This window comes from Sminthopsis crassicaudata, chromosome 3 (assembly GCF_048593235.1).
Source record: "Sminthopsis crassicaudata isolate SCR6 chromosome 3, ASM4859323v1, whole genome shotgun sequence".
In the NCBI taxonomy this organism is placed as follows: Eukaryota; Metazoa; Chordata; class Mammalia; order Dasyuromorphia; family Dasyuridae; genus Sminthopsis; species Sminthopsis crassicaudata.
This window is the reverse complement of record NC_133619.1, coordinates 337,952,324-337,975,093: the sequence shown is the minus strand read 5'-3', so window position 1 is coordinate 337,975,093 and position 22,770 is coordinate 337,952,324. Positions and strand designations below refer to the sequence as shown.

General features: G+C 35.9%; 1 long non-coding RNA gene and 1 pseudogene across 1 annotated transcript in view; one reads left to right on the top strand and one right to left on the bottom strand.

Moving 5' to 3' along the window:
• Positions 1-546: 546 nt before the first annotated feature.
• LOC141562096 (HAUS augmin-like complex subunit 2) lies at positions 547-5,704 on the bottom strand (annotated as a pseudogene).
• Positions 5,705-5,708: 4 nt separating this feature from the next.
• Positions 5,709-22,770, top strand: part of LOC141561658 (uncharacterized) — a 60,227-nt gene continuing 43,165 nt past the window's right edge. Inside the window, exon 1 of the long non-coding RNA XR_012488105.1 lies at positions 5,709-5,779. This is a non-coding gene — a long non-coding RNA (uncharacterized LOC141561658). The remainder of the gene's footprint in view (positions 5,780-22,770) is intronic.

Genomic DNA, 22,770 nt, shown 5'->3' with positions numbered 1-22,770 from the left:
CAGGGACCCAGGAACCCAGGCTGGGCGGAACCAAGGAGCACTCTCTTTGACAAAGGCAGGTCCTTGGTTTGGTAAGCAGAGTGCATGCGGCTTCTTGGTAGTATGCTGCTAACAATGAATCCTGAAAAAGAAGCCTGATAATCTACAATTGCTGCCTGGGGCCTAGGGGGTGGAATTGATCAGAATCTTGTCCCGAAAGGTCTTTTTGCCTGGGTACAATCTCAGGAAGGTGCTCAGGACCTGAAGGCTTCTTTGCCAGGGAGGAATCAAAGGTTGGAAAGGCAAGCTGGGCTTTTGAGGCTGAATAGAGGAGTAATGCATTCGGTGACTGATTTTAAGCCCATCACGGTTCCCCTGATGGAAAAGCAAGGCTGGCTGGCTTCCTGATGCTTCATGAGTTGAAGGGGAGGTAATGGCTCAGCCATTACTCTGGGAACAGCCAAGGTCCTTTAGCCCAGCCAAGGCCAGGTGTTAGAGCCATGAGGTTAGCACTATTTTCTTCCTGTCCCAAGTGTAAAGCAGTGATCTTGGATTAATTGTAGCCTGTCAGTTGAGATAGGATGACTGGTGGACTGTGTTGGACAGGGGGTCTTTTCCCACAATGGTGAAATCCGGTGAGGGGGACCTGGGAACAGCACTGACCTGGCCTGCTGGCAGAGGCTTTTCTGAGGAACCTGGACCAAGTCTGTGGAGGAAGAAGGGAACATATGAGCAAAAGGAGAAGGAAATCAGGAAACAGAGGGTGGGTGGGAAAGATAGTACCAGAACAGGGAGCAGAGATCTACTCAGTGATCTACCTGGCCTTTGGAGTAGAGCTGGACCCTTTTCAATGTGATCTTGCATGTGCTGTCCCTCATTTCACACCTACAGGAAACCCAAGGGACAACTTTGTTACTTACAATTTTTCTTATTTGTACATTTATCTGAACAGAGTTGTTTGCATGGAATCACCCCCTTAGACTGGGAACTTCTCCAGGCCAGTGTCTGGCTTGGGCCTTTCTTTGTATTCCCCCAGTGCTTACAATGAAGCTTGGCTCACAGTAGACAATTAATAAATGTTAAATGATTGTTGCCTCCACTTATTCTTTCCCCTTTCACTCTCTTCTAAACTCACTGAACTCTGGCTTCTCCTCTCCTCATTCAGTTGAATTTTACTAATTGAAATGCAATGTTAATAATACTCTTTAAAATGCAAAATTAAAAGAGGATAAAGGAGGTAAAGCTCTGGAGGAGATGGGCTAGAATGGGATCATTTGTGTATGTAAAAGGTTTGCTTGGCAAGGAGAAGGGGACTTCCTCTTCATATGATTCAAAAGGGGTAAGAGTAGCAGAAAGCATCTGAGTAAGATAAGGGAGAAGGAGAAGAGGAACTCTCAGTGACTGGCCTTCTGTTGTCCATGAAAATATAAACAGTTTCAGGAAGGAAGCATAACAGCCATGGGGAACAGGGTAATGAAATCATATAGGAGGTATCAAAGATTTTCCTTGTAACAGTGAAGGCCCAGGTGAAATTATATGGGACCAACTTGTAGTAGACCAGTCGGCACAGTTTCATGATTTTTCTCTAGCTTCATTAAGCAGTATGAATGGAATGAAGGCAGCAGATGGGAATGATCCCTGTATAAGACTTGGAAATGGTGGTAACATGAAGGGAAAAAAGACCTGAGAGAAAAGGATTGATTTGAATCAGTTTAATAAGAAGTCTTGAGAAGGAAAGGAAGAAAATGTAGCCAGAGCAGACATAATGGAGAGACAGGTTCTGATAAGGGCACAGAAAAAGGTTTAGGATTTCACGATAAAGTTGGAATGACCATAAATTGCCATTAGACAAGACAATCTCAGGATTCATGAACATGCAAGTGATGCATGTGGGGGTGATGGCAAGATCAAAGGTCTGACTTTCTTTGTATGTGACTAAGGTAGGACAGAGCATTTGAAATGTACATTACAGACAAGATACTGCCCTGAATTGTCTCATTTCCTTGATCAGGTATTGCCCATACCAAGGAAACTACAAATCTAATTCCTGTCTCTATGTGTCAACAATAACATATTTTTAAGGTATTCTGCTGACTGAATTCCAAAGCCAAAGATTAAAATATTAACTCTTGATGAAACAGTTGTCTAGTCCCTGTAACAAAATACCCTCATCCAACATTATTTTTCACGTACTTTGTAGTATCGTGTTATATAGTTTATAAATGGGAGAGATCTTAATATGTTTCTTCGCTACATCTATGAGGCTGATAGGCAGGGCTTTGCAGAAGCCAGCTCCATTATGCTTGCTGACAATTAATTTTCATTGTGAGCATTTATATTTCAGAATATAAAGAACAAAGCTTGATTTATTGTTCTGTTGAATTCTTCTTGAAAGAGATGGAGAACATGGACATAATACACATTCTTTGGAGAGCCACTTGTTAAATGTTTACAAACAAACATTGTCTGAAGTGCTGATTCTGAGAGTGAAGGAGGGAGAGTGGGAGATGAGAAAAGAGAGAAAGAGACAAGACAGCATGGAGCAAGACCAACTAAGGGACAAAGAGGAGAAATATTGAGATAAAAGGGGAAAGAGGGAAATGAGAAAGAGGAGAAGAGAGGAAGAAAGAGAAAAATAAAGAGGGAGTCAGAGATAGAGACATAGTAAGATTTCCTATAACATTTCTTTTTTTAAATTTATTTCAATGTTATTTTCCCAAATACATGTAAAGATAAGTTTACAATATTTTTTTTTAATTTTGTGTTCCAAATGTATTTCTCTTCCTGTCTTAACTCCAATCTTCCCAAGACAGCAAGCAATCTGATGTACATCATCATGTACAATTCTTTAAAACATAGTTCTATATTTGTCATATTGTACAAGTAAAAATCAGACCAAAAGGGGAAAAAACCGCAACAACAATAAAAAAACCAGCAATCAAACAACAACAGAAAGTGAAAATATTATGCTTTGATCTACACTTAGTTTACATAGTTCTCTTTCCAGATGCAGATGGCATTTTCTATCCCAAGTCTGTTGAAATTACCTTGGATGATAGCATTGCTGAAAAGAGCCAAGTCCATCACAGCTGATCATCACATACTCACCATCTTGTGACCACATAGGTCACCCAACATATGACAACTTGTACCATTTCCTCCTGACCAATGTAAGGAGAAGAGTATCCTTCTTGCGTGGAGATATCCCTTAATTTAACTCAACTTATGACCCTATTGACATATCATTTTGCTTATTTTAGCTTATGAATCACATGTCAATCAATGGAATTATTCTATCTTTGGCCTAGATGTTTTTGAATATCTAAACAGATAGCCCTTAAAAAAATGGGTCTCTGGAAGGAAAAAAGGCAAAATTGGCAAAATTGGAAGGTATATGAAATTGTAAATTCACTAAAGCACTTTTGGTAGAATTGTACCTGTTCATTGATTCACTTAGGGGACTACTAGGTATCTATCCCAATGAGAGGAGAGCCAATCAGAAAGGTCCTATAAATAATTAATATTCATTTCATATAAATATCTATAATAACCCTTTTTTGGAATAAACAATGTGAAAGCCTATGAATGGCAACTCATGGCTGAAAAAATTGTGGTTATATGATATAGTATCATCACACCCTCAGAAATCAAATAAACAAGCAGCATTTTTTTAAATGTTTGTTCAACTGGAAAATGAATGGATGCTCATCAACTGGAGAATGGTTGGGTAAATTATGGTATATGAATGTTATGGAACATTATTGTTCTGTAAGAAATGACCAGCAGGATGAATACAGAGAGGCTTGGAGAGACATATATCAACTGATGCTGAGTGAAATGAGCAGAACTAGGAGATTATTATACACTTCAACAACAATACTATATGAGGATGTATTCTGATGGATATCTTCCACAAAGAGAAGATCTAATTCAGTTCCAATTTATGGACACCCAGAGAAGGAACACTGGGAAATGAGCATAGACTGTTTGCATTTTTGTTTTTCTTCCCAGGTTATTTTTACCTTCTGAATCCAATTCTTCCTGTGAAACAAGAAATTCTATTCTGCACATATATACTGTACCTAGGATATACTATAACACATTTAACATGCATGGGACTGCCTGCCATCTAGGGGAGGGAGTGGAGGGAAGGCGGGAAAATTCTGAATAGAAGTGAGTACAAGGGATAATGTTGTAAAAAATTACCCATGCATATGTAGTGTCAAAAAAATGCTATAATTATAAAATTAATTTTTTAAAATGCAAAATAAATAAATAAATAAGACTTATATGTATAAAAAAAAAGTTTGCTCTAAGCTAACTAGCACTAGGCTAAGTGATGGAGAGAGAAAGAAAAGGCATAATCAGTACCTACCCTCCAAAATCCCACAATTAAATGGAGACTCAACATTCAAACAATTCTGTAAAAACAAAATATATTCAAACTAACTTGGTAGTAATCTCAGAGAGAGGGCATTAATCTGGAAGCAGAAAGTGGGATTTAGCTTTCTACTTAAAGGAAGCCAAACAATCCTTTAGGCAGAGATTAGGAAAAGAGAATTGCAGGCATGGGGGATAGTCAGAGAAACTGATCAAAGTTCAGAGACTGATGGAATATGCAGAATAACAGACCAGAAGCCAGCCAGTGCCACTGGATCCTGCAGTATGCCGAGGAGAGGAAAGAGTAAGAAACCTCAAAAAGGAGGTGATGATGGGGGCAGATTATTAAAAAAAAAAAACTTTAAAAGTCAAACAGAGGATTTTATATTTGCTTCCTAAAGTAATAGGGAACCATTGGAGTATTTTGAACAATTCAGAGAAATTTGACAGACTTTTAGGAATTGTCACAAAGCAAGCAGAAGAACAAGAACAAATCACATATAAATTGACATAATACTATCTAATATTTATGTGGAGATTTCTTTTTCACAAAATACATAAGCAAAAATCAAATAATCAGTAGGCACTTGGTATCAATCAATCAGCTGGCCCTTCTGGACTGGAAAGATAGAAGGAAGATTACCTTCTCGTGCTTTTCTGGAAGAGATCTCCAATTGGTGATAAAAGAAGAAATTTTCTTTTGCTCTCTCTACTTTAATATGTTTTCTATCTGTTCCTCTGAGTCTTTCCTGGGAAGACACGCATTTTTGTCAGAGCCCTATATATTTTTTTCACATTAGACTCTACACTTCTAATGGCTTCAGTATGGACTCCTCATTTCTCAATGAGAGTTATGGTCATCTCCAGCAATTGTTCCACATACCTCTCTAGTAGATGGCTTGTATAGGCAAGTTCTCCTGGCATGTTCTCTTGGCACAGGGGCTTCTTCAGTCGACATCCAAGGGTCCCCTTTCTCCTTCAATGCCATCTCCAAGTGCTGATTCATGCATTACAGTCTATCCCTTGGGAACTAGAAAAAAAAGAGGAATGCCATCTCCTGTACCCTTATCTAGTACTAAGAGGTCAATTTTCAAGGTATTCTGATTTCAGCTTGCATATTTTTAATCTGCTTGATCTTGAAGTTTAAAAAAAAAAAAACAAACTAAGAACAGTATTCTTATATGAATCTATCTCCTGAGTGACAAACCTTTAGACTAAATGTTTACCTAATAGGTGCCCTGTGTCAGTTGGGGAGGTCTGGGGATTAATCTAGTATCTGTTGAGTGACAAGCACAGAAGCTAAGTGTTCCACCAACAGCTGCCTTGTGGCAGTTGGGGACTGTAGGAATCTAGTATCTACTGAGTGATGAGCCCAGAGGCTGAGTGTTCTTCTAACAGCTACCTCACAGCGGTTGGTTAGGTCAGTGCCCTTGGGAGCAGCTGAAACAATTTAGATGATTTTATAAATAAATAATAGATAACTAAAATTCTGTCTGCATGGAGGTGTATCTGGGTTGTTAAGAGTCAGGGAGAGTTGCATCCTGGTAGTTTTTTCCTCATGAAGAAATGATATGATTTTGATCTATGATCAAAATTTGATAACTATATTTTGGAAGATTTTCTGCTAATCTTATTTTCCAATGATTTTTAGGGAGTTTGAACCTGACTACCAGTGCTCCTTGGCATCCATGGCATATCCTGGGCAGTAGGCAGGACATGTTTTGGATCTAGCTATAGTGATTGTTCTATGATTCAGGAATCATTAAAGCCTTGTGGTCAGGAATTGATGAAGATATGAATTTTTGGTTGGAATATACCACAGCCTTGGTAAAAGGTTCTATTACTTGGGGAAAATCTCAGGAAGGTTCTCAGGAGCTAAAGGTTTCTTTGCCAGGGAGGAGTCAAAGGTTAAAAGGGTAGGCTGGCTTTTGAGGCTGAGTGGAGGAGCGCTGCATTCAGTGATCAATTTTAAGAACACTGAGGTTCTCTTTGTGTCCAACTTCTGATGGAAAGGCAAGGCTGGGGTGATTTCCTGCTGGTCCTGGAGTTGGAGAAGTAATAGCTCAACCATTATTCTGGGAACAGCCAGAGTCAGGTACAGCACAACAAGAATAAGTTTCTGTGCCACAAGGTGGGCTCACACGATCTCCTTCCTTTGAGGCAGTGACCAGTCATTAATTTCAGCCTGACAGTTGAGGTGGGGTACCTGATCATGCCTCTGTTACTGGTCTTTTTGCTCTGTGTGCTCCTACTCTGGGATCTCATCAATTTCCATGACATCCAATTATCATCTCTATGCAAACTATTCCCAAGTATATTGCTCTTGCCTCAGTCTCTCTCCTGAACTGTCCTCCCCAATTTCTACATATCTGCTGAACATTTTGAAATAGCCCTATTTTAAACTCAATGTCAACATGTCCAATACAAAATCATTTTTTTCCAAAAAAAATTTTGCTCCCTTCCTAAATTCCCTACTCCAATTACTCAGGTTTGCAAGCTCAGAGTCATTCATGACTCTCCTCTGTTTCTTATTCTAAATATCATCCACTTAGTTATTCCATCTTTTAATTCTCTCCTCAGCAACACTTCTCCCCCATAGTTTACTTTTCTTCACTCACATCGCTAACAACTTCATGACTCCACACCTCTCACCTGAGGTGAGACTGTAGTAGTATTACTATATGGTAGTAATCTGAATGTTGCATCATGATACTGTTCTGAGGTTGCTTTCCATCTAGATATAGAGAATGATAGTATTTATTTGTATGTATCTTGTATATTCTGATTTATATATCTGTTGTCCATCCCATTAGAATGAAGTTTTTGTTTTTACTTTATCTTCATCTTTTAGTGATCAACACAATATATGTGCATATAATATATATGCATATATTAAACATATCATAAAAATATGAAAAAATAAATTTAAAATAGAAGAATAAGTTCACCCATCAGTTTCTGGTGGATTCAGAGGTAAACACACACACATACACATACACACATATATGTGCACATATCCATAATCCAGATATGGTTAAAGATAAGAAAATGTGTCTTGGTATCTGTTGTGTTCTGTTGTCTCTAGATTGTAATCGTTCTCTGGGAGGAGATTTCTTGGGTAGCTTCTGGGGAAGCAGCCTTAGTTTTAGTTCCAGTACCAGTAATCCCCAAAATGCAGCCAGGAGTTAAAGTTCTTTACTGTCTCTTTCCAAATCTTCTCTCCAGTTCCCTCTGAATCCAAAACCTCCATCCAGCACAAAGGTAGACGTGGGAATGAATCAGACTCTGCCTCCAAGAGTGTGGAATTGTAGGTTTCCCAGAATTCAATCCTAGATGTGAATCTCCCGGAAGTCCATGAGCAGGCTTTTCCTTTAGACTTGTGAATCTGTTGGACTTGTGAATCCATGGGAAGTCTTTTACTTGACCCAATCCAGCTCCAGACTGGCTTCTTCCAGACTGACTCTCCCCACTGAGTCTTGGCTCCTTTTATACTTCCAGAGAATGGGCTTGTGGGTACTCCATGGGCTTGTAGGAACTCTTTACAGAACCAATGAGTAAACACCTTTAAAGGTGTAAACTCCTTTAAAGGTTTGAACTAAAGGTGTGAACTCTGAGCTAGAGAATTGTTAAGTACCGACTTAGTACCTAGTAAGGATCCTAACATCTCCCCCTTTCTTTTGATTTAGAACATAGGGTGATAATAACCTTGACCGTACTTAAATCCATCAATATGGGAGATATTATACATAATTACATAGATTACATAAGCACATAATAACATAACACATGAGGAACATATTCATAAGTCTTAGAAATAGTCCAAAAGGAATCTATTGTCCATGAGTTCATGTGTCAGGAATCCAATAATTCCTGCAAGTTTTAAAGTCCTACAATAGTCTCATCTTGTGTTGGAATCCAATGATTCCTGCTGGTTTTAAAGTTTTTAACAGTTTCCTTATCAGCCATGCTCTTCCAGTGTCAGAGGTTTCTTTAGATCTTCTCTTTTGTTTTGAGGTTTTTCTCCTTTTCTGTCTCTCTCCAGGTGCTTGTTGCCACCCATCTGTTTCCTTCTTCATTTGTTTCTTTCTGTCTGTTAAAATATAAGCAAACCCTTTCTCCCAGGCAGTTAACCTATCTATTTTCCTTCTATTTACCACTTTCTAAATCTTTTCTCATCATTTGGCAATTACATTGGAGGTGCTTGCACTGGACATTGCCCTGTTGGTTTAAAAAACCTATATTCTTCCCAATTGCAATCCATTTCTTCTATCTGATTGCTTTTTGGCTGACTGATAATGTAATCCCTTTCTTCCATGTGGTTACTTTTCTGCTGATAGATCACATCAGAGTCCTGACCTCCTAAAGGCTCTTTGGGTGTAACCTCAGCTGCCATCATGCCCCACCTATTTTTTGATTGATATCTTGGAGCTGGGCTCCGCCTCTCATTTCCCTGGGTCAATCTTTGTTCTGAGGCCCAGTGGAGACCCTTGTGGCATTTTGGACATGGAGTTTTATGTCTTCTCTTATCCTATCTTCTCACTCTATCTCCATATCTACACTGAGCCCTTAGATGTCCAACTTTTCCACATTGAAAACATTGACGAGTTTCTCTAGAAGTCCTTTTCCAGGAGGGACTCTGTCTTTTCATGTTCATCATAGTTTGAGTATAATAAGCATTGGTGCCCACTGTAGCGCAGCATCTAATGATCTTCTCTAAAGAAGCATCTTTGTCTAGTCCCCACATAATTCTTTTGCAAATCTCATTGGCATTTGCCATAGCCAAATGTCTAGTCATTATTTCTGTAGCTGCATTTTCTCCAATAGTTCTTTTGACAGCAGTTTGCAGACATCCCACAAAATCCACAAAAGGTTCATTGGGACCTTGCTCTATTTTTGTGAAAGCCTCCCCTCAATCTTTCTGTCTGATGAGGGAACCCTAGGCTTTTATTGCAATCTTAGTAATTTGCTCATACACTGTTATGAGATAATAAATCTGTTCTGAATTCTTTCCATACTGGCCTTCACCTGCTAGTTGGACAAAAGTGAATTGTGTGTTAACTCCTGTTTCCCTATTGTGTCCTACTTGAATCCTACATAATTCATGATACTCTGAAATCCACAACAAATTTTGTCCAGGTTCTAAACATGTCCTTGCTATGGATTTACAATTATTCGGGGTTAGGATTTCATAAGACAAATTATCTAGTAACATCTTAACATAAGATGATGTGGCCCCATAAAGAATGCCATCTTTTTTCAAATCCTTAATTTTATCCAAATTAAAAGAAGTGCAACTTCTCCTTTTTTGATCTGAAGGGTCAACCTCTTCAATTACAGGGTATGCATCTATATAATCACTTACATCTTGTCCTCCCTTAGCCTTAATCAATGCTTTTTCTAATCTTGTCATAGGCTGCTTAACAGGCAATTCTGTTTATGTTTCTGCCTCTTCCCCACCTCCTTCTTCCTCCATTCCTTCAGGGTTAATTGAGGGAGGAGGTGGGAAATGCTCCTGCTGCTCAGAATTGTACTTAACTCCATTGTTATCTGATTCATCCTTTTCACCTAATTTAGTTGACACCTTCCCCTTTTGCTCCTCCTTCTTTTTCCTTATTCTATAACTTAGACTGGTGCTGCAAACCAGCAAGTCTGAGGACACTATCAGTCTAGATCATCAAAAATTCAGGTTTGTGTTGAGTGCTGTTACTGAGTGGCAACAGAATTCTAGGACTCTGGCTGGGAATCATTATCAGTTTTCAGGAACAATGTAACTAGCCATTGTTCCTATAGCTAGGTGGTAGATACCTTTTTTTGAAATAAATGTACTGAAGCTCCATATAACTAGCATTTGTCATGTGTTATATAGATGGCCTGTATTTGCTTTGTGATATACTTTTGCTACTGTATTATGTTTCATTTATATGTATACTTTCATGTTGTTATATATGTGTTGTTGACATATGTATATTTACTATGTTCGATCGCTATATACTTTAATATTTTATTTTTCCCAGTTACATGTAAAAAAAAATTCCATTATCTATTTTTAAAATGTTGAGATCAGATTCTTTCCCTTCACCCCCACTGAGAAGGCACATGTGAGGTTATGAAAAACATTTCTATAAAAGTTATGTTGCTAAAAATATATAATTTTCCTCCCCCCCAAAAAAAAATCTCCAAGAAAAATAAAGTTTAAAAAAATATCTTCAATCTGTATTCAGACACAGCCAATCCTTTTTCTGAGTATGGATAGCATTATTCATCATAAGTCCTTCTGAGTAGTCTTGGATCACTGTATTACGAGAATAGCAAAATCATTCACAGATGATCATTTCACAACATTACTCTTTGTACACAGTACATTTCACTTTGCATGAACCCATGAAGGATTTTCCAGGTTTTTCTGAAGACTCCTGCTCATAATTTCCTATAGAATAATAATATTCCATCATAACCACATACCACAAGTTATTCAACCATTCTCTAATTGATAGGCTTCCATTCAATCTCTTAATTACTTGACGCAAGAAAAGAGCTGCTATAAATATTTTTGTACATTTAGGACCTTTTCCTTCTTGTTTTTAATCTCTTTTGAGATACATATCCAGTAGTGATATTTATGGTATATAATTTTATAGAACATATTTATGGTATATATGATTTTTTATTAAAGCTTTTTATGCACAAAACATATGCATAGGTAATTTTTCCAACATTGATCCCAGAATAACCCTCTGCCGCAAATTTTCCCCTTCTTCCCCCCAATCCCCTCTCTCAACTGGCAAGCAGTCCTATATTTGACAAATATGCTGAAATACATGCCAGATCCAATATATGTATACATATTCACGCAGCCATCTGGTTGCACAAGAAAAATCAGATCAAGAAGAAAGAAAAAGAAAAACTTAGAAAAAAGAAACAAAATGCAAGCAAATAATAACAGAGAGAGTGAGAATGGTAGGCTGTGTTCTACCCTCTGTTCTCATGATTCTCTCTCTGGGTATAGATGGCTCTCTTCATCACTGCACAAGTGGATCTGATTTGAATCATCTCAATGTTGAGAAGCGTCACCTCCATCAGAACTGATCATCGTATAGTTTTGTTGTTGCTGTGTATAATGATCTCCTGGTTCTGCTCATTTCACTTTGCATCAGTTAATGTAAGAATCTCTGGGCCTCTCTGAAATCATCCTGCTGGTCATTTCTTAGAGAACAATAATATTCCATAACATTCATATATCATAATTTATTCAACCATTCTCCAATTGATGGGCAACAACTCAAGTTTCCAGTTTCTTGCCACTACAAAAAGGGCTGTCACAAACATTTTTGCACTTGTGGGTCCCTTTCTCTCTTTTAAGCTCTCTTTGGGATATAATGTCAATAAAAACATTGCTGGATCAAAAGGTATGCACAGTTTGATAACTTTTTGAGCATAGTTCCAAACTGTTCTCCAGAATGGTTGGATCTTTTCACAGTTCCACCAACAATTTATCAGTGTCCCAGTTTTCCTACATCCCCTCTTTTCCTGTCATCTTAGCCAATCTGACAGGTGTGTAGTGGTATCTCAGAGTTGTCTTAATTTGGATTTCTATGATCAATAATGATTTGGAGCACCTTTTCATGTGGTGACAAATAGTTTCAATTTCTTCATCTGAAAATTTGACCATTTATCAATTGGAGGATGGTTTGAACTATATTATAAATTTGAGTCAATTCTCTATATATTTTAGAAATGAGGCCTTTATTGGATCCTTGGGATGTAAAAATATTTTCCCAGTTTATTGCTTCCCTTCTAATCTTGTCTGCATTAGTTTTGCTTGTACAAAACCTTTTTAACTGAATATGATCAAAATTATCTTTTTATTATTATTGTTATTGTTATTATTATTATTATTATAGCTTTTTTATTGAGAAAACATATGCATGGGTGATTTTTCAACACTGACCCTTGCAAACAGTTCTGTTTCAATTTTTCCCCTCCTTTCCTCTACCCTCTCCTCTACATGACAGGCAGTCCCATATATGTTAAACATGTTATAGTATATGTTAAATACAATATATGTGTACATATTTATACAGTTATCTTGTACAAGAAAAATCAGATTTAGAAAGGTAAAAATAACCTGGGAAGGAAAACAAAAATGCAAACAAACAACAACAGAAAGAGTGAAAGTGCTATGTTGTGGTCCATACTCATTTCAGTTCTTTGTCTGGGTGTAGCTGGTTCTGTTCATCATTGATCAAATCGATCCTTTCATTTGGATCCTTTCATTACTGAAGATAGCCACTTCCATCAGAATTGATCCTCATATAGTATTGTTGAAGTGAATAATGATCTCCTGGTTCTTCATATTTCACTTAGCATTGGTTCATGTAAGTCTCTCCAAGCCTGTCTGTATTCATCTTGCTAGTCATTTCTTACAGTACAATAATATTCCATAACATTCATAAACCATAATATACTCAGCCATTCTCCAATTGATAGGCGTCAATTCACAAAATTATCTTTTTTTATGATCAATAATCTCTAGTTCTTCTTTGGTTTCTTCTTTGGTCACAAATTCCATCCTCCTCCACAAATCTGAGAGGTAAACTATCCTATGTTCTTCTAATTTGTTTATACTATTATTCTTTTTATCTAGATCATGAACCCATTTCGAGCTTATCTTGCTATACAGTGTTAGGTATGGGTCTGTGCCTACTTTCTGGCATACTAATTTCAAATTTTCCCTGCAGTTTTTGTCAAATAGTGAATTCTTATCCCAAAAGTTGGGGCTTTTTGGTTTGTCAAATATTAGATTGTTATAGTCATTGCCTATTTTGTTCTGTGAGCCTAATCTATTCCACTGATGAACTAGTCTATTTCTTAGCCAGTACCAAATGGTTTTGATAACCGCAGCTTTATAATATAGTTTTAGATCTAGTACAGCTAGGCTACCTTCATTTGCTTTTCTCTTCATTAATTCCTTTGAAATTCTTGACCTTTTGTTCTTCCAGATGAATTTTATTGTTATTTTTTCTAGTTCAGTAAAATAATCTCTTGGGAGTTTGATTGGTATAGCACTAAATAAATAGATTAGTTTAGGGAGTATTGTCATCTTTATTATATTTGTTTGACTATCCAAGAGCACTTTATTTTTCCCATTGCTTAGATCAGATTGTATTTGTGTGGAAAGTGTTTTGTAGTTTTGCTCATATAGCTCATAACTTTCCCTAGGCAGTTAGATTCCCAAATATTTTATACTATCGGTAATTATTTTAAATGGAATTTCTCTTTGTATCTCTAGCTATTGGATTTTGTTAGTGATATATAAGAATGCTGATGATTTATATGGATTTATTTTGTATCCTACAACTTTGCTTAAGTTGTGGATTATTTCTAATAGTTTTTAGCAGAATCTTTGGGATTCCCTAAGTATACCGTCACATCATATGTAAAGAATGATAATTTGGTTTCCTCATTACCTACTATAATTCCTTTAATCTCTTTTTCTTCTCTTATTGCCAAGGCCAGCATTTCTAATACAATACTGAATAGCAGTGGTGATAGTGGGCAACCTTGTTTCACCTATGATCTTATTGGGAATGGTTCTAGTTTATCCCCATTACATATGATGCTGATGGTTTTAAATAGATGCTACTGACTATTTTAAGGAAAAGTCCATTTATATCTACACTCTCTAGTGTTTTTAATAGGAATTAGTGTTGAATTTTATCTAATGCTTTTTTTTTTTTTTTTACCATTTTATCAAATGTTTTTTGTTAATTTGATTATTGATATAGTCAATTATGTTAATAATTTTCCTGATATTGAACCAGCCCTGCATTCCTGGTATAAATCCTACTTGGCCTTGGTCTTTTTCTAAAATGTGACTAAGTAATTTATTTCCTCTTCTGTTAATCTGGGCAATCTATATTTTTGTAGGTATTCTTCCATTTCACTTAAGTTGTCAAATTTATTGGCATAAGGTTGGGCAAAGTAACTCCTGATAATTGCTCTAGTTTCCTCTAACAATTTGATTTTCCTCTTTCCTTTTTCTTATCAAATTAACTAAAGGTTTATCTATTTTGTTGGTTTTTTCATAAAACAAATTCTTAGTTTTATTTACTAATTTAATAGTTTTTAAGTTTCAATTTTATTGATCTCTCCCTTTATTTTTAGAATTTCAAGTTTGGTATTTGGGGGGGGGGTTAATTTGTTCTTTTTCTAGCTTTTTTAGTTACAAGCCCAATTTATTGATCTTTTCTTTCTCTATTTTATGCAAGTAAGACTCTAGAGATATAAAATTTCCCCTTATTGCCACTTTGGCTGCATCCCACGAATTTTGGTATGTTCTCATAATTATCATTCTCTTGGATGAAATTATTGTGTCTATGATTTGCTATTTCCCTCATTCTTTAGGATGAGATTATTTAGTTTCCAATTTCTTTTTGGTCTATTTTTCCCTGGCCCTTTATTGAATATAATTTTTATTACAGTATGATCTGAAAAAAATGCATTTACTATTACTGCCTTTCTGCATTTGATTTTGAGGTCTTTATGTCCTAATATATGGTCAATTTTTGTATAGGTTCCATGAACTGCTGAGAAGAAAGTGTACTCCTTTTTGTCTCCATTCAATTTTCTACAAAGATCTATCATATCTAGTTTTTCTAGTATTCCATTTACCTCTTTAACTTCTTATTTATTTTATGGTTTGATTTATGTAGTTCTGGGAGAGCAAGGTTGAGATCTCCCACTATTATACTTTTGCTATTTCTTTTTCCAACTCTCTTAACTTCTCCTTTAGGAATTTAGATGCTACATCATTTGGTACTTTTAATATATGTTCGCTTCATTATCTATGATACCCTTTAGCAAGATATAATTCTCTTCCTTATCTCTTTTAATCAGATCAATTTTTGCTTTTGCTTGATCTGAGATAAGGCTGGCTATCCCTGCTTTTTTTTACTTCACTTGAAGCATAATAGATTCTGCTCCAGCCTTTTACCTTTATTCTGCATGTATCACTCTGCTTTAAATACATTTCTTATAAACAACACATTGTAGGATTTTGGCTTTTAATCCAGTCTGGCATTCACTTATGTTTTATGAGAGTTCACCTCATTCACATTTACAGTTTAAAACTACTAATTCTGTTTTTCCTGCCATCTTATTAACCCCAAATTATACTTTTCTCTTTCCTTTCCCCTTTTCCCTCTTTCCCAGTATTTTATTTATAAGCACTACTTGCATCAAGCAATACTCCCCCTTTAGAGAACCTTCCTCTTTCTTATACCTTTGCCTTCAATTTAGCCTACCCCTTCTCTTTTCCCCTTTTCCCTCCCATTTTTCTATAAGATGAGAGATGTTTCTCGGTGAAACCAAACATATCTAATATTCTTTCTTTAGGCCAAATCTGATGAGATTAAAATTCACACAATATGCATCACCCTCCCTTCTTTCCTTAATTATATTTTCTTTGCCTCTTCCTGAGATGTAATTTCCCTCATTTTACCTCCACTTCCCCCCTCCTTTTTCTGTTACAATTCCTTTTCCATCTCTAGTTTCTTTTTTATAACAGTAAAATCAGCTTATACATGTCTTCTCAATGTATATCCATAACAAAAATACAGTTCTCAAGAGTTTTTTTTTCCTCCTTTTTATCTTTTTGTGCTTCTCTTGAGTTCTATATTTGGAGGTCTTTTGTTGTTGTTGTTGTTGTTGTTTGTTTAGCTCTGGTCTTTTCATCAAAATTATATGGAATTCACCAGTTTCATTGGACATCCATCTTCTTCCTTGAAAGAAAATGCTCAGTTTAGCAGGGTAATTTATTCTTGGCTGCATTCCAAGATCCTTCTCCTTTTGGAATATCAGATTACAAGTTCTTCAATCCTTTAAAGTGGAAGTTGCTAGGTCCTGAGTAATCCTTATTGTGGCTCCTTGGTATTTGAATTTTTTCTTTCTGGCTGCTTGTAATATTTTTCCTTTGGTCTGATAGTTCTCAAATTTAGCCAAGATATTCTTTGGGGTTTTAATTTTGGAGTCTCTTTCAGGAGGTATTCAGTGAATTCTTTCAGTGGTCATTTTACCTTCTGATTCTATGACATCTGGGCAGTTCTCTTTAATGATTTCCTGATAGACTATGTCTAGGCTCTTTTTTTCATCATGTATTTCAGGGAGTCCAATAATCCTTAGCTTATCTCTCCTAGATCTATTTTCCAGGTCGGTTGTTTTCTCCATTAGCTATTTTATTTTTTTTTATTTTTATTTTTTCCTTTTTTTTTTTTTTTTTGGTTTTGCTTGACTGATTCTTGTTGTGTTATTGAGTCATTCATTTCCATTTGTTTGATTCTGAATTTTAGTGTTTTGTTCATTTACTTTTTTTAAACTTCATTTTGTATTTATCCAATTGAATTTTTGAATAAGTTATTTTGTTCTATGGAATTTTTTTCCATTTCATAAATTCTATTTTTTTTTAAAAGTTATTTTCTTTTTCTGTTTCACAAATTCAGTTTTTCTGGGAGTTGCTTTCTTTTTCCAGTTTATCAAATCTATCTTTTAATGAGTTATATACTTTTTCCATTTCACTATGTCTATTTTGTATTGCCTTTTCCAGACCCTCTTGCAAAGTTTTCATTTCCTTTCCCCATTTTTATTCTAGGTCTCTTTTAAGATCCTTTTTAAGTTCTTCTAGGAGAGCCTTATGTGATGGGAATGAGGTTATTACTCCTTTTGGAGCTTCATCTGGAGATAATCTAACTTTAGTCTCTTCAGCATTTGAAATCTTTTCTTCTCTTTTGCCATAAAACCTGTCAATGGTTAGATTTCTCTTTATTTTTTTACTCATTTTTTTAAAGTTAAGTTAAAGTCTGCGTTTAGGGCCTGAGAGATTTTCTAAACAATTGCAGCTATGCTGGGTCAGTGCTGATTCACGCCTGGTACTGGCTTTGCCAGAGTCATCAGCAATGCCCTAGGGGCTCTGTGCTGTCTGTGCTGATTTTTGTAATTGGAATCTGCTCAGCCATCCTGAGACGTCACTGCTCCCAGACTCTGAACTGTCTGCATTGGTGTTTGTGGTCAGCTGCTCTGGCCTTGCTATCTCTCTCTCCTGCTTCTGATTGAAACAGACCTTATCAGGTCCATTTCCTCCCACAAACTCTCTATCCCACAGAGATCACACTGCCACACTGAGACTGCTCTGCCCCGGGGCTCTGCTTTATTTGTGCTGGCATTTGTATTCAGCTATTTGTGCTTTGCTGCCTTTCTCCGGTTTCTGATTGTAACAGATCTTTTCTGGTCTGTTTCCTCCCATAAATTCTCTGCCCTGGGACTCTGATTTGTGTGCTGGCATTTGTACTGGTTGCCCAAGCTGCCTCTCTCCCATTTCCAATTGAAACAGAACTTTTTTTGGGCAATCTTTGAAATTATCTTCTGCTGATAATTTGTTGCACTCACAATATTTGTGGGTTCTGCCTGTCCAGAGCTAATTCAGAGGATGGAATTTGTAATTATTGTGAGGGTTGTAAAGAAGATCAGAAAGAAATGTGTGTCGTTGCCGACATCTTGGCTCCACCCCCATAAGTTCCAGTATATATGATTTAGTAGCCCTTTGGGTACAATTCTGAAATGTCCTACAGAATGGTTCAATCAGTTCACAAACCCACCAATAATGCACTAACATCCCATTTTCCCCATATTCCTTCCAATATTTGTTGTTGTTGCTTTTTTCCCCTCTGGCCTATTAGCCAATTTGATTTGCATTTTTTCAATCAATAATGAATGACTACTTTTATATGGCTATAAATTGTTTGATCAGTTCTTCTGAAAGCTATTCATAACTTTTGATCATTTTTCAGTTGGGGAATGGCTCTTATTTTTTATAAATTTTATTCAGTTACCTATATATTTAAGAAATCAGAGAAACTTGCTTCAATTTTTTTTTCACAATTATTATTGGTAGTTGTATTTCCTCTTAGCTTCTGACCACAGCTTCCTACAATATTCCCTTCCTTCTATCACCCTGCCCTTCTTGTAACCCCTCCCCTTCTATTTTCCTTCAGGGCAAGATAAATTTTTATACCCATATTAAGTGTGTATGTTATTTCCTATTTTGAGTGAATTCTGATAAGAGTTTCGCTTATCCCCTCCTTTTCTTCCCCTCTTCTTCTCCATTGTAAACATTTTTTCTTCCCTCTTTTTTTTTTTTTTTTCCTTTTTCTGAGGCTGGGGTTAAGTGACTTGCCCAGGGTCACACAGCTAGGAAGGTCACACATTAAGTGTCTGAGACCAGATTTGAACTCGGGTCCTCCTGAATTCAGGTGCTCTATCCACTGCGCCACCTAGCTGCCCCCTCTTCTCTCTTTTTTTATGGCAGATAATTTACACCATTCTGCTTCTCCTTTTCCCTTTCTACTACTACATTAAATTCTCACCCCTTAATTTTATTTTTAAATATTATCCCTTCATATTTAACCTATACTTTTGTCCTCTGTCTATATATACTACTCCTACCTGCCCTAATAAAGAAAAAGTTCTTATACAACCATAATTTTCTCATGTAGGAATATAAACAGACTAATCTTACTAAGTCCCTTATGATTTCTCTTTCTTGATTACACTCTTATGCTTCTCCTAAGACCTGTATTTGAAAGTCAGATTTTCTATTCAGCTTTAGTCTTTTCATCATGAATCTTTGAAAGTCCTCTATTTCATTCAATATCTATTTTTGTCTTGAATGATTATATTCAGTTTTCCTTACTAGGCAATTCTTGATTGTAATTCTAGCTCTTTTGCTCTCCATAAAAGCACACTCCAAGCCCTGTAGTGTAAAATCTACTAAATTTTGTGTTATCCTGACTGTATCTCCATTATGTTTTAATTGTTTCTTTCTAGATGTTTGTATTATTTTCTACTTGATCTGGGAGTTCCAGAACTTGACTATAATATTTCTGGGAGTTTTATCTTGGGATCTCTTTTAAGAAGTGATTGGTGGATTCTTTCAATTTCTATTTTGCCCTCTGGATCTAGAATATTAGAGCAGTTTGTTAATCTCTTACAAGATGATTTCTAATCTCTTTCTCTTTTTTTAATCATGGCCTTCAGATCAATAACTCTTAAATTATTTCTTCTGAATCTATTTTCCAGGTCAATTGTTTTTCCAATAAGATACTTCACATTGGTTTTGCTTTATTGTTTATTTCTTATAAAGTCATTAGCTTCCATTTTTGCTCATGTCTAACTTTTAAGGAATTATTTTCCTCAGTGAGCTTTTTACTTTTCCATTTAGCTAATTTTGCTTTTAAAGGCATTCTTCTAATTAGCTATTTGTGTGTCCTTTTGCATCACTTGTTTTTTTCTTCCTAATATCTTTCCCAGGATGTCATTCTAAGGAGGGGAAGTTTTAAGGTAAAGTTATGGAGCAATGGTACCAATACTGGGGAGGAGGAGATGGAAAAAAGCTAATTTCATATCCTGGCCTGCTTTTATACAAAGCCAGGGAATTTTTCCATTCTACTAGCAGAGAAGTCAACATTTTTGAGGAGTGGAATAGGAGGATCCAAGTGATCCAGGTCAGTCAAGGAGAATTTGCTTTCTGGTTTCCTTTTAAGTCTCAGCTAAAATCCCACCTTCTTCAAGAAGTCTTTACCCATTCTCTCTTAATATTTTTCCTCCTTTAGATTACAAGTTCCTTGAAGGCAGGAAGTATTTTTAACTTTGCTATTTTTATAATTAATTGCATAGAAATGAGATTTGGTTTTCAATTTAGCTTTGCTCACTGCTTAGTGAGCAAAGTAAATTTAGTACATGAAAAATTTTTCAGCTATTGTGTTAAACAAAGACACATATGTTGAAGTGATTGACCCTTTGTGGTCTAGGGCCAAGGTACCCCTCAAGAATCTGTGATTTTTCTGTTGCCTTTCTGACTGGGTTTCTATTAGGAGGATTATTCTGCTTCTTAGTATAAATCCTTGAAAAGGCATTAAACATCCACCCCACATAATCAATAAATCACATAAAATGTTTGGATTTTAGGCATTATTGAACTAATGATAATTTCCTGTTTTAGTTTGTTTAGTAATAGTATCCACAAATAACATAAGAAAGCCCCAGGGAATGGTGGATTCAAGTTCCTTGAATGATCAATAAACCAATTAATTAGCTTCTGTATAATAGGCACCATGCTAGGCATCAGGGATACAAATTATAAATAAAAGTTTCTATTGGTCTTTGCTCTCAAAGATCTTTCTTCTCAAAATGGTGGGCAGCAGGACTACATGTAATGGAAGATAGTTGATGACTTCAGGGAACCTTGGATGGGAATATGCCTAATCTAAAGAAAAATCCTATTTTTTTTTTAAATTTCCTGTATGTTAATGTCTCTACCAAAGTTCTATTCTGAGGCTGCACCACAAAGTAGAGATCAGAATGTGTTTTTGATGATTATCTTAGATTTAATAATTCCTACCAAACTGGACAGATTTCAAATATCAATTCATACAAGTGTAGCCTGTGGAAGACCTTATCGCCCCACTCTAATTTCCTCCGTGCCTCCTCCCTTTCTTAGTTGGAGTCCTTGCTTCTTTCTTTACAGAAAAAAATTGAGACAATTAACTATGAATCTCCTTTTCTTCTCTCTCAGACCCCTCTTAACATTACCTTTCTCACCCCCATTCCACTTTTGCCTCATTTATTCCTCCAAGATTGAAGTAGCTTTTTGCCAAAGTCAATTGATTTTAATATACTTTAAGCCCATCCCTTTCTATTTTTTTTATTCTTTCTTTTTCTTTTTTATTACAGTATTTATTTTTAACACACATTGTTTTATGAATTATTTTGGGAGAGAAAACTTAGAGCAAAAGGAAAAAACAATGGGAAAGATTTTTTTTTAAAAACAGGAAAGAAAAAAATGCACATAGTATGTTGATTTACATTTGTCTCCTTAGATCTTTTTCTGGATGTAGATGACATTTTCTGTCCAAACTCTAGTGGGATTGCTTTGGATCGTAGTACTACTATGAAGAACCAAGCCTTTCATAGCTGGTCATCACATATTCTTGCTGTTATTGTATACAACATATTTCTGTTTTTTCTTGTTTCATTCAGCATCACTTCATGTAAATCTTTCCAGCCCTTTCTAAAATTAGCTTGTTCATCATTTTTTATAGAGTAATAATATTCCATTACCTTCATGTATTACAACTTGTTCGGCCATTCCCCACTTGATGGGCATCCACTCTTTTTCCAATTCTTTGCTATCACAAAAAAACATGTTTGTTTGTTTGGTTTTTTGCATGTTTGGTTGTTTTCCCTCCTTTATGTTTTCCTTGGGATACAGACCCAATAATGGCACTGTGAGGTCGAAGGATATGCAGAGTTTTGTAGCCCTTTGGGCATAGTTCCAGATTACTTTCCAGAATGGTTGGATGCATTCACAATTTCAACAATGTATCAGAGTGTCAGTTTTCCCACATCCCCTCCAACATTCATCATTATTTTTTCTTGTCATCCTTGCCAATCTGAGAGGTGTGTAGTGGTATCTCAGAGTTGTCTTAATTTGCATTTCTCTGATCAATAATGATTTGTAGCATCTTTTCATAGGGCTAGAAACAGTTTCAATTTCTTCATCTGAAAATTGTCTTTTCATATCCTTTGACCATTTATCAATTGGATTATGGCTTGATTTCTTATAGAGTCAATTCTCTATATAGTTTGGAAATGAGACCTTTATCAGAACTTTTGACTGCAAAAATGTTTATTGCTTTCCTTCTAATCTTGTCTACATTAGTTTTGTTTGTAAAAAAGATTTTTAACTTGACATAATGAAAATTTTCTATTTTGTGCTCAATAATCTCTAGTTCTTCTTTGGTCACAAATTCCTTCCTCCTCCACAGGTCTCAGAGGTAAGTTATCCTATGTTCTTCTAATTTATTTATAATTTTATTCTTTATACCTAGATCATGAACACATTTTGACCTTATCTTGGTGTACAGTGTGAAGTGTGGGTCAATGCCTAGTTTCTGCCATATTAATTTCCAATTTTTCCAGCAGTTTTTGTCAAACAGTGAATTCTTATGCCAAAAGCTGGGGTCTTTGGGTTTGTCAAACACTATATTATTATAGTTATTGACTATTTTGTCCTGTGAACCTATCCTATTCCACTGATCAACTAGTCTATTTCTTAGCCAATACCAAATGGTTTTGGTGACTGCTGCTTTATAAAATAGTTTTCTAATCAAATTTACCAAAGGTTTATCTATTTTTTTATTATAGCTTTTTATTGACAGAGCATATGCATGGGTAATTTTTCAACATTGTCCCTTGCAATAACTTCTGTTCCAACTTTTCCCTTCCTTCCCTCCACCCTCCTCCCCTAGAGATCAGGCAGTCTCATACGTGTTAAACATGTTAAAAGTATATCTTAAATAC